We start from the raw sequence: 14658 nt of genomic DNA, 5'->3' as shown, positions 1-14658 counted from the left end.
TTTTCTTGGAGCTGGTGGTACTTTCTCTCTTCCAGATTTTCCACGCTATATCTCTGGCTTTTAGTAGGGCTCTAGTGTCCCTACTTAGCTAAGGTGCATCGTTAGCTTTAACTCTAATTTTCCTACTGGGGGCAAGTCTGTTAAGAACGTTAATAAAAGTAGTATTAAAGTAGTCTACTGCCTGATCTAATCCTAGAGTTCATAGTGGTTCCCGGTTACAGTGGCTGAGAACAGTATTGAGGTAATGTGGGATAAGGTTGCGATCATCTCGTATTAATTTATAAACAATGGGTTTGGGTAGGTTGGAGTGTTTGCATAGTAGGAAAGTGGGGAGGTGGTCACTGAGACCATCTGGGTGGCAACCTACCTGGTAGTTTTACTTGTGGTAGTTGACCAGAGTCCAATCAAGAACAGATTTTTTTTTTCAATTTTCTATCTATTCTAGTGGGCTCTTCAATGAGTTGAGAGAACTCATATACAACCCACCTCAACTTCCTATATAAGAAAACTACTATCCCAACTAAAACCAACAATGCTAGGAGCAGATTCCCTCCCCAATTAATTCTTAAAATTAGCAGCAAATGAAATAGCTAAACCAGTCTCAATCCTAATAAACTGATCCATCTCAGAAGGTTTAGTACCCTTGATCTGGAAAACTGCCTACATCATTCCCCTACACAAAGGAGGGATTCTTATGACATATCTAACTACAGACCAATAGCAATATTATCCCCACTTGCTAAAATATTAGAAAAATGTATTCACCATCAATTAATGACACATCTTATTGATCAAGAGCTCATATCTCATACACAGCATGGGTTTCGGCCAGGACATAGCACAACCACTGCCCTGCTAGCATTCATAGATACCATTAACCACAACAGGAATAATGGTAAGCTTTCTTCAGCCCTCTTCCTAGACCTATCAAAGGCCAGGACATAGCACAACAACCACCCTGATAGCATTCATAGATACCATTAATCACAACAGGAATAATGGTAAGCTTTCTTCAGCCCTCTTCCTAGACCTATCAAAGGCATTTGACATGGTCAACCATGAAAAATGAATCTCCCATCTTGTAAGCCTAGGCTTAGATAACTTATTAGTCTCCTGGTTTAAAAACTACCTCAACAATAGACAACAGGCAGTACTATGGAATAATAACTTGTCTCCACTCTTACCTGTAACACTCGGAGTACCTCAGGGATCTATACTGGGCCCCTTGCTGCCCTCAATTTTTACAAATAATCTCCACTCAGTTGCAAAATGTTCAAGCCTTATACAATATGAGATGATTCAACTATAATATGTAGCGCACCTACTTTACCAGACCTCCACAAAAAGACCCAGGATAACTTTCACTCAGTGGAAACATGTCTCACTGAGAATGGCTTGATACTCAACCCCAAAAAAAACAAGCTCCTGCTATTTCATCCCTCAACTGTAACTGCCCCCACCTGCACCTTTACTATCCACTCAAATAATGGTACCCCCATATAACCTGAAGCCCAGGCAAAACTACTAGGCATTACTATTGACAACAAGCTCAGATTTGATGTACACATTAATCTGGCCATTAAAAATACTAACAAAAAGCTAGGTAACCTCTACAAACATAAAGCATTCCTGACCCATAATGCTAGAACTACAATTGTACGTACACACCTTCTCTCTACACTACTGTATGCCTCACCCATCTTGATTAACTTATCCAAAACAGAAATCAATAAAATGACAACCTGCTATAATCAGATAGCCAAATTTGCCAACAACAGCTCCTACAGAACACATCACTGCCTAAACCTAAAGCAACTGGGCTGGCTTAAACTACCTAACTTACTTATTTATAGTCAGCTGGTTACTACTCACAAGCTGCTCTATCAACAAAATATATCACCTTCACTGGCTAACATTGTCCAACAATATTCCTGTCCTAGGCAACTCCACTCAACTGACAAATTACAGTTAGCTGTTACGAGATCCAACACGCTAGTGACTCCCTTTACTCTTCTTATGTGGCCAAAATCTGGAACTACCTGCCTACATCCATATCCCTGATAACCTCCCTACCTACATTAAAAAAAGCTATCTACAACTACCTCAGCAACAAATGGCTATGTCCCTGTTCAACTCCAGACTAATACCTGATCCACTCCAGTACTGTTGTAACGATTGTCCTAAACTAGAGTCCTATCATTTACCTGCATAGAAATGTATACCACATCAGAGGTATGATGACATACATGTAACTGTGTTAGTATGAACAATGTAAAACTGTTTATTGACTATTGTAAACTGTATCTGTCTGTAGTTTATACTTATAAGTGTCAACAACTAGATACCCTAATGGAGCTAGATGAAATATGTACCCAAGTTTGTCTGTATGTTCTGTAAAATTGTCTCTTTGGAACTTTTCTCTCCGGGCCTCCACTGAAAATGGACATGTATCCAGCTGGACTATCCCAGTTAACAAATGTAAAATAAATAAAAATAAATAATATGTTTAGTGGGGTTGTTGGATTCACAAGCTGTCCATTCGGTGATTAGGTCACCTAATAGGATAGTTTCTTGTGGTATGTTATCTTTTGTCCAATGTAGGATTTCTTCTATTATGAGAGTGTTGTTACCTGGGGGTATAGAGCAGCAAAGAATATTGATTTTCTTTGTGTTGTTTATAGAAAGGATAGTAAACAGAGTTTCAATATTTTGAAATTTGGGTGGTGTGGTCTGGAGGATTTGGTGGTTCAGTGTATTTTTGAAGAGAATGGCTACCCCACCTCCTTTTCTGTCTACTCTATCCAGTCTTAAGGTATTATAACCTTTGGGGAGGAAGTCTTCATTTTGGATGCTGGGGTTTAGCCATGTTTCTGTAATTGTCAGTATGTCAGGGGTGTAGTGGGCTATAAATGGATGTAGTTCAGATATCTTGTTGGTGATACTTCTTATGTTGATATTAATAATCAGCAGATCAGATATCTGCTTGATTTGAGAGGACCTGGATTAGGGTGTATATCACCAGAGGTTAGTAGTTTCTTTATGAATGACAGTATTTGCTTTGTAATGATTGTTACTTGTGGGTTGGTCTATGTGAGTTTTTTCTAGAGTTATATCTTGATATCATAATGTTGTGTGAATAAGGTGTAGTATTAAGATTTAGAATTGTAGGGCTCATGAAGAAGTTTGCATGAGTTTGTGAGGGTGTGGAAATGTGTGTTATGTGATATGTGTTATTGTGTAGAGGTAGGTTTGTTTGTATGGACGTGATAAAAGCTAGTGATATGAGTGCTAATGATAAGGATGATAGTGTTGTTAGCATGATTGTATGGCAGAGATGCTATGGTGATGGTAGTTAGGTGATTTAGGTGAATGAGGTTATGTGGTTCTTTAGTTGGTTGGGTGAAGGGTGGAGATGTGTCAATCAAATATGTGTTGTCTGTGAGTTGGATTAGTGTAAGTAATTGAAGTGGATGTTGAGTAAGTGATTGGTGAAGGTTGAGGTTAGCTGGTATGGTCAGGTGATGAGGGCTTGGAATAAATGTAGGTATAGAGGGGGCAGGTGGGAAATGGAGGCAGGGTAGAGGAGCGGAGTGAGCCTAGCGAAGCGAGGCGAATGCAGCAGGGCCGACCAGACTGCAAGGTTTTCAGAAACAATCAAATTCCCCTTTTCATTCAGGGAAAACAGTAAGTAATCTATCCAAATTGTCTGATAACAGCAGAGTCTTAACTTACAGCTATAGAATTTAGATGGAAGAGACCTACTGGGAACTGTTAGTGCCGCAGAAACCCCGAGTGGTTAAGTACACCGGTACACTTAAAGTATAATGCAGATGGCATTAAGGGAAAATAAATATACCTTGCTTCTTCAATTGTAACATGAAATTTACAATACAACACGCTTGGACTGTTTAAATGCCTGTGATATGGTGGTAGCAGACCCGCTTCTTTACTAGGCGAACGCTGGAGTGGAAATAGGTTGGGCTGGAAGGTATAGGTACAGAATACCTTGCTTCTTCAATTGTAACATGAGATTTACAGTATAACATGCTTGGACTGTTTAAATGCCCATGATATGGTGGTAGCAGACCCGCTTCTTTACGAGGTGAACTCTGGGGTGGAAATAGGTTGGGCTGGAGGGTATAGGAACAGAATACCACAGGCAGAAGGTTCTTATATGGAATAGGTTGACTTTTGTACAGGAATCTCGTCTAAGTCTCTTCCCATTTCTGGGAATTACAGTGACTTCTGCAAAGTCCCAGCTGGAGCCCTCAGAAAAAATGATTTTTATAAGTTTCAACCAGGGCAATCTGTCTTATAAAACTCATCTTCTTACAGACAAGTTTCCTCTGTTATGAAACATGGCATCTCAAATTCAGTTTCAGACAGTTACAAAGTTACTACAACTAGAAACACTAGTTCTGATGCTGTAACTATATACATGTCTTTCTTCACCAGACATTACATGAAATTCCTGTTGTGGATTTTGAAAGTCCAGTGATACCATTTAGTAGTTCCTATTATACTTTACAAGTTACATTTCAGATGGTGGCTTTGCACAACAAATCTGAGCATAGCTGGTCCATTCTAAATCCCTGACTCCTATAGTTGCAGTAAAAATTGGTATCTCTGTCCTTGGGTATGGAAGCATTATCAAGATCAAAAAGGTGTCTGCTCACATCCAGTAGCCACTTTGTAAACTAATGTTCTGGAGCTGAAGGCAGTCTTCATCCCACTGCATGTTCAAAGTGGTTTGATATATAAATAAATGGGGAATTCATGACCTCCTCATTTGAGGAACAAAGAGCGTATAAGAATGGACTATGTCTACAAGATGATTTCTGATTTCCATTGCCAGAGAAGCCAGTCCTTTAGTGGGTGATTTCTGATTTCCATTGCCAAAGAAGTCAGTCCTTTAGTAGACAATTTCTGATTTACATTGCCAGAGAAGCCAGCCCTTTATTGGGTAAGCTCAGTAGCTGCTTGCTGATATCTCATGAGTAGTTTCTCACCTTGACTCATATGGAGGCTTCTGCTTGCATACCCAACCATACTCAAGTGCAGCAGCTTCTTTTCCCTCATCTTTTTTCCAGGTGTTACATCCCAGGATTGCTCTCCATAAGTAGCCCCAAAGATTCCTTGACACATTGGTCTATTTCCCTTTATTAAGAAATGTATTTGAAAATCAGAGCAGAACACCTTCAAAATCATTCTTATGGCCTCATTCTGGCATCAACAGTTGTGGTTCCCTCAATTCAGGCCTCATCTTCCTGAGACGTCTCAATGTCTTAAACCCTTCAGATGACTTTTAACCCACCCTTCCAGCAAGCTCCACCTGGATTTCTAACCTCATTATCTAAATTCCCCTGGAGATGGAATCAAGATGCGTTTCAGCGGTGCCCCTGACAGTTAAGGAAGCAAGTACTGCTCATTTTCTTGAGTCTCTTCTCACCCCAACGTAGGTACTACATCTACGTCTCCTGGCTAAGTCTTAAAAACGTGTGAAGACAGGGTTATTTGGGCAGTGTAGGCTGTCTTCACACCTTTTTAAACGAGCAGTACTTGCTTCCTTAACTGTCAGGGGCACCGCTAAAACGCATCTTGATTCCATCTCCAGGGGAATTGCTTTTCGGTTTTTACATAGTGTGGACTGTTTCCCAGTTGTTGGACACTCATTATCTAAATGCGTTGCCTCTCCAATTTAAGCAGTGGCCACACATTCCTTATATCCTGGCAGGGCAGTCCATATTCCTACCTCTCTAAAGAGGCCTAATAATAGAAAATGTACAAAACTAACTAGGCACAGTTTTTGCTATAGGGGTTACTTTTTGCTATGGTCTGAACACTTGCCAAACTATTTGGATCCATATATATATATATATATATATATATATATATATATATATATATATATATATATACAGTTTCTGTAGTTCTAGACCATCTTTATCAGATCTTTGACACATGGTTATGCTATTTCTATGAAAGTGAACCTTGCAGTCATTTCAAATATTCATCATGGTTCTAATTCTTCATCATTAAAATTTTTAAAAGTATGTAAGACTTTTCTGAGAGGTACTTCCCTTCTTCAGCCTCCTAACAATGATCCTGACCCTCCATGGGACTTGTAATTTGGTACAGAAAACTATTCTTTCCATTTCAACTGTCTGGTATTATAGCGTTGAAGCTATTTTATGAACAGTCTTCTTTCTAATGGATATTGGTTCAACAAGAACAGTTTATGAGTTGCTGGCATTTTGTGTTTCTCACCACATGATCTTCCATAGGAATTAAATGCATTGTGATTTTAGCCAAGGTTTATTCCTAAGATATCCACTAAAACAAGTCCCAATCAGTATGTCAAACTACATGTTTGTGTCCTTTCTTAACAAGAAAATTGATTCAATTTTTTTAAAAATATATCCATATTGTTGACTTAGTTTATTAATTTCTGTTAAAAATGCAATAAATATTTTTATTTAATGCTTACAGCACATTCAAACAAGAGAATAGCTGTATTTCAAGCATTTCTCAAAAATGCTTCCTTAGTTTATATTTCTGCAACAACTTTGTGGGCTTCACTGAATAGTTCTACAAGAGAGTATGAGCTGGACATGATCTCTAGATCAATGTCTTCCTTAGGGGCCACATTAATCAGCAGTATGTTTCCATGAACATGAAAAGCCAGGTGAACAAATATAGAACTCTGTCTTGCTGTTAAACAGTAAAAGAGACAAAATCTGTGTGGTGCCCGAAGCCAAATAGCTTGTAGAAATCAATTACAGGAAAAAATTCCACAGTTTGAATAAGAAAAAAACCCTTTATTTTAACCATTACGCACCTTTGTTTCTTAATATTGCAGAAACTTCATCAAAACTGAAAAACAAAACCAGTCAATCTGTTAACATTTAAATACATTAAAAGAATCAGCTGCTAATACCATCTAAGAAAAAACTCAACTCAATAATCATATAATTAAAATCTATAAAAATGTTACTTATTAACTTCATTAAATAGAAAAATATTTTTTATTTAAAAAATTAATAACACTTTTCAAACGTCCAAATGTTTTAGTTTAAAGGGAATTAATGGAAAATGATTAGTGTAAAGCAGGGACATATATAGCATTTAATATTAGTTGCCATTTCAATTCACACTTATCTAAGGGTTCATTTGCAATGTAACTCCTCAAATTCTTCTTTTTCTGCTCTATAGCAGTGAATTTAAAAGAATGTGTTGAGTGTTTTACGATGTGTCTGTATAATGCATACATTTTTTTCTTTTTTTTAATATCTAACTGATGTTCATATACCCTTTCTTTTAATTTTCATAAAGTTTTTCCAACATAAAAAGCAGGACAATACAAACAACAGGCAAAGTGAACCATGCATTCTGAATTGCAAGTGAAATGGCCATATATTTTATAGCAGGTTCCCTTAACAAGGACACTATCTGACACCATCATAAATGGACATTGTGAACATTTTCCACATTTTCCCATACCCAATATCCTGTTTGTAATTACTTTATTCTATTTTAAGAACTGCTTGAAACTTCTGCCTTTTCTATAATCAATCTGTGGGCCATCCCTGATTAATTTAAAAAAAATGACGATTTGTAGAAAAACATTTCAGTTTTTCCTAAAGCAATTATATATTGCAGCACCCTCTAAAGAAAAGGTTTTAATAAACAAGTTCAAGTTGTTTGCAGTATTAATGGTTTGTGGTGAATTTTCTACTATTCTAACAGGAGGTTCAACAAATGAAACTACCATATTATTATTGGTGTTAATAGTATTAGTAACAGGGGTGGATTTACATAAACTGAAATGGAAACTCTGAAAGTTTTTTTATAAATAACCTCTTCTTTTATTTCAGTTAAAAAGGCACCCCAAAGATACACAAAAGAATAAATAATCCTCTGTTGAGACCAATAGTGTATGCCAACAGGTCCAACACCCACTATATTCCCAAATTTCTTGACTGTATGCTAAGGAGGTCTATTCAAAAATGATCATAATTATGTAGAGACTCTTGGAAATTATTAGAAAAAATCAATGCATTAGAATGTGTTGTGAATTGCATATTTGTCCCAACAGATGTGGCAAATTTGTATTCAGTCATTCCACATATTGTAGAACTTAATTTGTCTGAAGAAATTAATTTTATTTGACATTGGAGAATTATCAACAGACAAAGTTAATGTGGCTACTATACTAATGGAGACTGCTCAGTCTAATGATTTTTTATATTTTAAAGGGTAGTTTTTCAGACAGGTGATAGGGGTGGCCAAGGAGACAGCCTGTGCCCCAGCTTTGCTAATTTTGTTATAGCTCAATGGGAGTAAAATATATTTTTGACAACATTTTTAAACATTCCTGGCTATTTTATACTTGTTATCTTGATGATATTTTTATTCTATGGACAGATATAGATGAAAGATTGAATGAATTTATTTATTATATTAATAATAGGGCAGACTTCATATGTTTTTGTAAACCTGTAACAATAAGAAAATAACTTTTTTGGATGTTGGATTAACCAAAAATGTTGAACAACAATGTTATGCGTCTGATATATTTAGGAAGCCAACATTTTCTAATTCTTATTTTCATTTTAATAGTTGGCATCCTAAACATCAGAAGAAGGCTGTCATTAAAGGCAGGTTAGTTAGACTGGCCAGGATGATCTCAGAAACAAATACCTTTCTTAGTGAATGTGAGATTTTAATGGATATGTTTTTAAAGAGTGGGTATCCTCTGCCTTTTTAACTGAAATAAAAGACGAGATTATTTATAAAAGAACTTTAGGAGTTTACATTCCAATTTTATGTAAGTCCACCCTGTTACTTATAGTATTAATACTGATAATAATATAAACAAACAAAACCAGAAGTAGCAGAACTAAAAGACCAATTTGGTAGACAACAAATGTAGTAACAATGAAACCCAAAGGATCCACCATGGTAGAGTATGAGTAAAACCTTTAATAAAAAGGAAAAGCACTTTGAAGTAATCCAACACTTTTTCAAATCCAAGTACAAAACATAATAAAACACAACCTATTTAAAAACTGCACTCAACCGATAAAATTGCAATACAGCACACACTTCCAGAAGGACAAATCAATTCAACTTCCAGGGTCTACACCCTCAAAAAACAGGCTTTAGTGGTAGAACACTGATAAGCTTTGGCATTCTATCAGCCTGCAGATCTGCAATCCAGTTAACTTCCGATCTGTTCTGTTTTGAGGGAAATATCACCCCCTTTTCTGGTTAAAGTACATAACTGCAGGACCATACATTTAAAAGTATGTCCCAAATTTTTCTTAGCATGCTGTGCCAGCGCATTATGCTCACCACCAGTCCTTATGTCTCTGCAATGCTGTAAAACCATCTCCTTCAACATTCTATTGGTTTTGCCAACATAAAATGAGTCACAATCCTGGCACTTCTCTAAATAAACCAGATTCCTGGTAGTATGATTGGCAAAACCTAATAATATGGTAGTTTCATCTGTTGCACCTCCTGTTAGGACAGTAGAAAACTCACCACAAACCATTAATACTAAAAACAACACAAAATTGTTTATTGCTACATCTTCTTTAGACAGTGCTGCAATATATAATTGTCTTAGCAAAATTTGAAATTTTTCTGTAGATAACCATTTTTCTAAATAAATCGTGGATGACAGATTGTTTCAAACAGTTATTGGAAGAGAATAACATAATTATGAACAGGATATAGGATATGGTAAAATGTGGACACTGTTCACAATGTCCATTTATGATGCTGCCAGTGTTCTTGTTAACCTAACCAAATATAAAATGTATGGACATTTCACTTGCAATTCACAATGTGTGGTTTATATTGCCTGTTGTTTGCATCGTCCTGCTTTTTATGTGGGAAAAACTTTAAGAAAATTAAAAGAAAGGGTATATAAACATCAGTTAGATATAAAAGGAAAAAACACTAATGCGTATTATAGATACATTGTCGAACACCCAACACATTCTTTTAAATTTGCTATTATAAAGCAGAAAAGGAAGGATTTGAGGGGTTACACTACAATTGAACACTTAGATAAGTGTGAATTGACAAGTATTATTTTTCTATTTAATGATGTTAATAAGTAACATTTTTATGGATTTTAATTATATGAGTATTGAGTTGAGTTTTTTATTGGATAGTATTCTCAGTGAATTCTTTTAATGTATTTAAATGTTAATGGAGTGATTGTTTTTTCAATTCTGATGAAATTTCTGCAATATTATAAAATCAAAGTGCTTAACTGTTGAAATAGAGGGTTTGAGGCTTATTCATTCTGTTGAATTTTTAATGGAATTGATTTCTACAAGCTATTCAGCTTCAGTCACCACAGGATTGTGTCGTTATTGTTTTGTTCATATCCTTGGTTCCAGTTTGGTTATTAGACTTCTGGTGGTGGTGCAGATGCCGAGATTTGCCTTTTAAACCCCGAGCCAAGCAAAGCTATAGCAGATCCAACTTTGCTGTTAAAGCAAGTTAGTCAACAAATTAGGAACATTGGGGGGGATCTTCTATCATCCAAAGCATGCACAGTGATGTTCTAGCATCCAGTGGAGAGCTCTGGGTTTACCACTTACTCAATGTTTACCACCTGCTTCCATTTCTGTGCCTCAAAACAATGGGTGACTTGATTCTCAGGTTCTGAAACAAACAGTTTTGACTTTAATGTGACTTCCAGTTTACCAACAGTGTCTAATGCTAGTGGATCTGATAGCAAACAAATATCTTTATTGGAGAAAAAAACTTAAAATTTAAAAAGCTGCAACTAGAAAAAAGATATTTACTAAAAATATATATATCCTAATCAAGTTCCAAAAGGTTTCCATCTGTTAATATTTCCTAAGGGAGTTCGGAAGGTCACAGAGTATTACTATGAACATCTTTAATAGGGCTGGTTGCAATATTATGAAGTTCATGGCTAAAACAATGATATAGAAACTGACCATCTTTCTAAGGAACTTGATGCACTCAATGCTTGACTTCTAAATTATGTGCTCTGTGAGCACTACGAAACAAACTACAATAATATTTTTACTAATGTGGACAGTCTTTGTAATGACATTTTGACACATAAAATAAATACATGTCAAAGGGATTTTAATGAATACAAAAACAGCTTGGCTTATTCCAATCCCCCTGGCAACCTTGATGTCAGGATGATTAACATTGAGTTTCAGCCAGTATCTAGACAGAAAGAAGTGAGGTATTTAGAAGTCACTAATGAATCCCAAAATGGTTCAGCACCTTTACAACATGACAGAATTCAGAGATCAGAAAGGATACTGAACAGGCAGGGGAATTATATTTGCCCACAGAACGAGGATGTTTTTATGAGACAAGGGGCAAGACAGAAGAACAACCAAGGGAGGAACTTCAAGAATGATAATTGTAAATGAAACAGGAGAGGATTCAGTCACTATGCTACAGTTAGTAAAAAAACTTTTTTCAAGACTTTATTATTTTAAATTTTTCCAGCAACCTAACTAATACCAATCATGGTAATGTTTTATCTCATGACCTTAGTTTTATTCCTGCCAAAAGAGCTATGGTTTCAGATGTTTTAATGGACTTTAAATTGTACATCCATAAATTGTGCCTAGCACTTTGGTTTTCTGATGATAGAGATTGCTCTTATAATGTGTCTCTGCATAGGTCAAGTTGTTTCAACCCACCGTTCAATAATACAGTTCAAAGTTTTGAACAGATGTGTGAAAAGGAGATTCATGGTCTCTTGTTGAAACCATCTGTTATTAAATATTTTAATATGTCATCATTAAATAATGGTTTGTTTAATAAGATATGTGAAGATAAAAGCATCAGGGTTATGAAACTGGATAAGGGTGGAGGGTTGGTAATCACGAATAGTGAAGACTATAGCAACAGGATGAATTCCTTACTGTTATCTGATGGCTATTGTGAGGTGTCCCACAATGAAATATTTATCATTTATTCTAAGATAGATGGTTTATTGCGTCACATGTTAATGCAGGGTCAATTGGATCATAAAGAATATAACTTCATGGATAATAATTTTCCAGTGATAGCTGAAAGATTTGGCATCCCAAAGATGCACAAAAGCATAAATAACCCTCTGCTGAGACCAATAGTGGATGCCAACAGGTCCAACACCCACTATATTGCCAAATGTATTGACTGTATGCTGAAGAGGTATATTCGAAAAATATCACAATGTAAAGTCTCTTGGAAATTCCTGGAAAAAATCAAAGCATTAGAATTTGTTGAGAAGTGTATATTTGTCACTATAGATGTGGTGAATTTGCATTTAGTCACGCCACATATTGTAGAACTTAATTGGTTTGAAGAGATTTTATTTGACTTTGGAGAATTATCAACGGACAAATGTAATCTGGCTACTATACTAATGGAGATTGTTCTGTCTAATAATTGTTTTGTATTTTGAATGGCATTTTTTCAGACAGGGGTGGCCATGGGGGCAGCCTGTGCACCCAGCTTTAATAATTTAGTTATGGCTCAATGGAAGTCAAAATTTATTTTCAACAGCATTTTTAAACATTCTTGGTTATTTTACACTCATTATCTTGACAATATTTTTTTATTCTATGGACATATATGGGTGAAAGAATGAATGAATGTATTTATTATATTAATAATATGACAGAAATCCTAAGTTTTTTGTATACCTGTAACAATGAGAAAATAATTTTTTTGGATGTTGAATTAATGAAAAACTTGAAACAATGTTATGTGTCTAATATATTGAGGAAGCCAACATTTTCTAATTCTTATCTTCATTATAATAGTTGACATCCTAAAGATCAGAAGAAGGAATCTGTTAAAGGCCAGTTAGTTAGACTGGCCAGAGCAATCAAAGACACAAAAACTTTTTTTAGTGAATGTGAATTGTAGTAGATATGTTTTTTAGGGAACCCAGATTTTTTAACTGAAATAAAAGAAGAGGTTATTTATAAAAGAACTTTTGGAGTTTACATTCCAATTTTATGTAAGTCCATCCCTGTTACTAATACTATTAACACTGATAATAATATGGTAGTTTAATCTGTTGCACCTTAGGCTAGGATAGTAAAAAATTGTACCACACACCATTAAAACTACAAACAACACAAAATTGTTTATTACTGCCTTTTCTTTAGACAGTGCTATAATATATAATCTTCTTAGGAAAAACTGGAATTTTTTTTCTACAGATAGTCATTTTTCTAAATTAATCAGGGATGGCCCACAGATTTATTGAAAAGACAGAAGTTTCAATCAGCTGTTGGAACAGAATAAAGTAATTATGAACAGGACATTAGGTATGAGAAAATGCGGACATTGTTCACAATATCTGTTTGTGACAGAGTCAGATAGTGTCCTTGTTAAGGAATCATATATAAAATGTATGGCCATTTCACTTGCGATTCACAATGTGCGGTTTACATTGCCTGTTGTTTGTATTGTCCTGCTTTCTATGTGGGAAAAATTTTAAGAAAATTAAAGAAAGGGTATAGGAACATCAGTTAGATACTAAAAAAAGAAAGAAAAAAAAAACACTGCATTATACAGGCACATTGTCGAGCACCCAACACATTCTTTTAAATTCATTGCTATAGAACAGAAAAAAAGGATTTGAGGGGTAACACTACAAATGAACACTTAGATAAGTGTAAATTGAAGTGACAGCTAATATTAAATGCAATGTCTGTCCTTGGTTTAAATGAATAATATTTCATTAATTTCCTTTTAAAACTAAAACATTTGGAAGTTTAAAAAGTGTTATTAATTTTTTAAAATAAGTATTATTTTTCGATTTAATGATGTTAGTAACGTTTTATGGATTTTAATAATATGATTATTGAGTTGAGTTTTTATTGGATAGTATTATCAGCTAATTCTTTTAAGGTATTTAAATGTTAATGGATTGATTGTTTTTTCAGTTCTTATGAAGTTTCTGCAACATTAAGAAACAAAAGTGCTTAGCTGTTAAAATAAAGGATTTTGGGGCTTATTCAATCTGTTGAATATTTCCTGGAATTAATTTCTACAAGCTTTGGTCACCACACAGGATTGTGTCTTTATTGGTGTTCATATTCGTGGTTTTAGTTTGGTTATTTGTTTTATTACTATTAAAGAGGATAGGCCTCTTCATACCAGATGTGAAAGTCTGTACTTACCATAACATGAGATCTTGGATGAGCAGGTCCATCGTTGTTAATATAACTGCCCTTCTTTCCCCACCCTTTTGTAGATGTGGTCCAGAGGTCTTTCTTGTTTTTGTACTATTTATTTTTTTCTCTTGCTTAGTACAGCAAGACTGAAATGTAGAGAGGAAGGTCTTATGTAGAGAGTTATGGATAAAATGGGAAGAGTTATTAGTCTGAGAAAGCTTCAGATGCCAAACTGTCCAACACCTAAAGGCATGAGTCATACTGTTTACGAGGATGGACATGAGCATCCAGATCTAGCATTACATTAATTACCTAATTTCTGAATAATTTCTATACTCAGTAAAGAGGTGCACATGTGCTATTCTGTCATGTACATATGAGTGGTTGAGGTGATTCCTTTGGCATATGTGGATGTTATATACACTGAGAGAATATCAGACACATATGTTTTTAATGAAGACATGTCATA

The sequence above is a fragment of the Protopterus annectens genome, chromosome 4.part0 (assembly GCF_019279795.1).
Source record: "Protopterus annectens isolate FY-2018-M chromosome 4.part0, PAN1.0, whole genome shotgun sequence".
Classification (NCBI taxonomy): Eukaryota; Metazoa; Chordata; order Ceratodontiformes; family Protopteridae; genus Protopterus; species Protopterus annectens.
Note: the sequence above shows the minus strand (reverse complement) of the source record.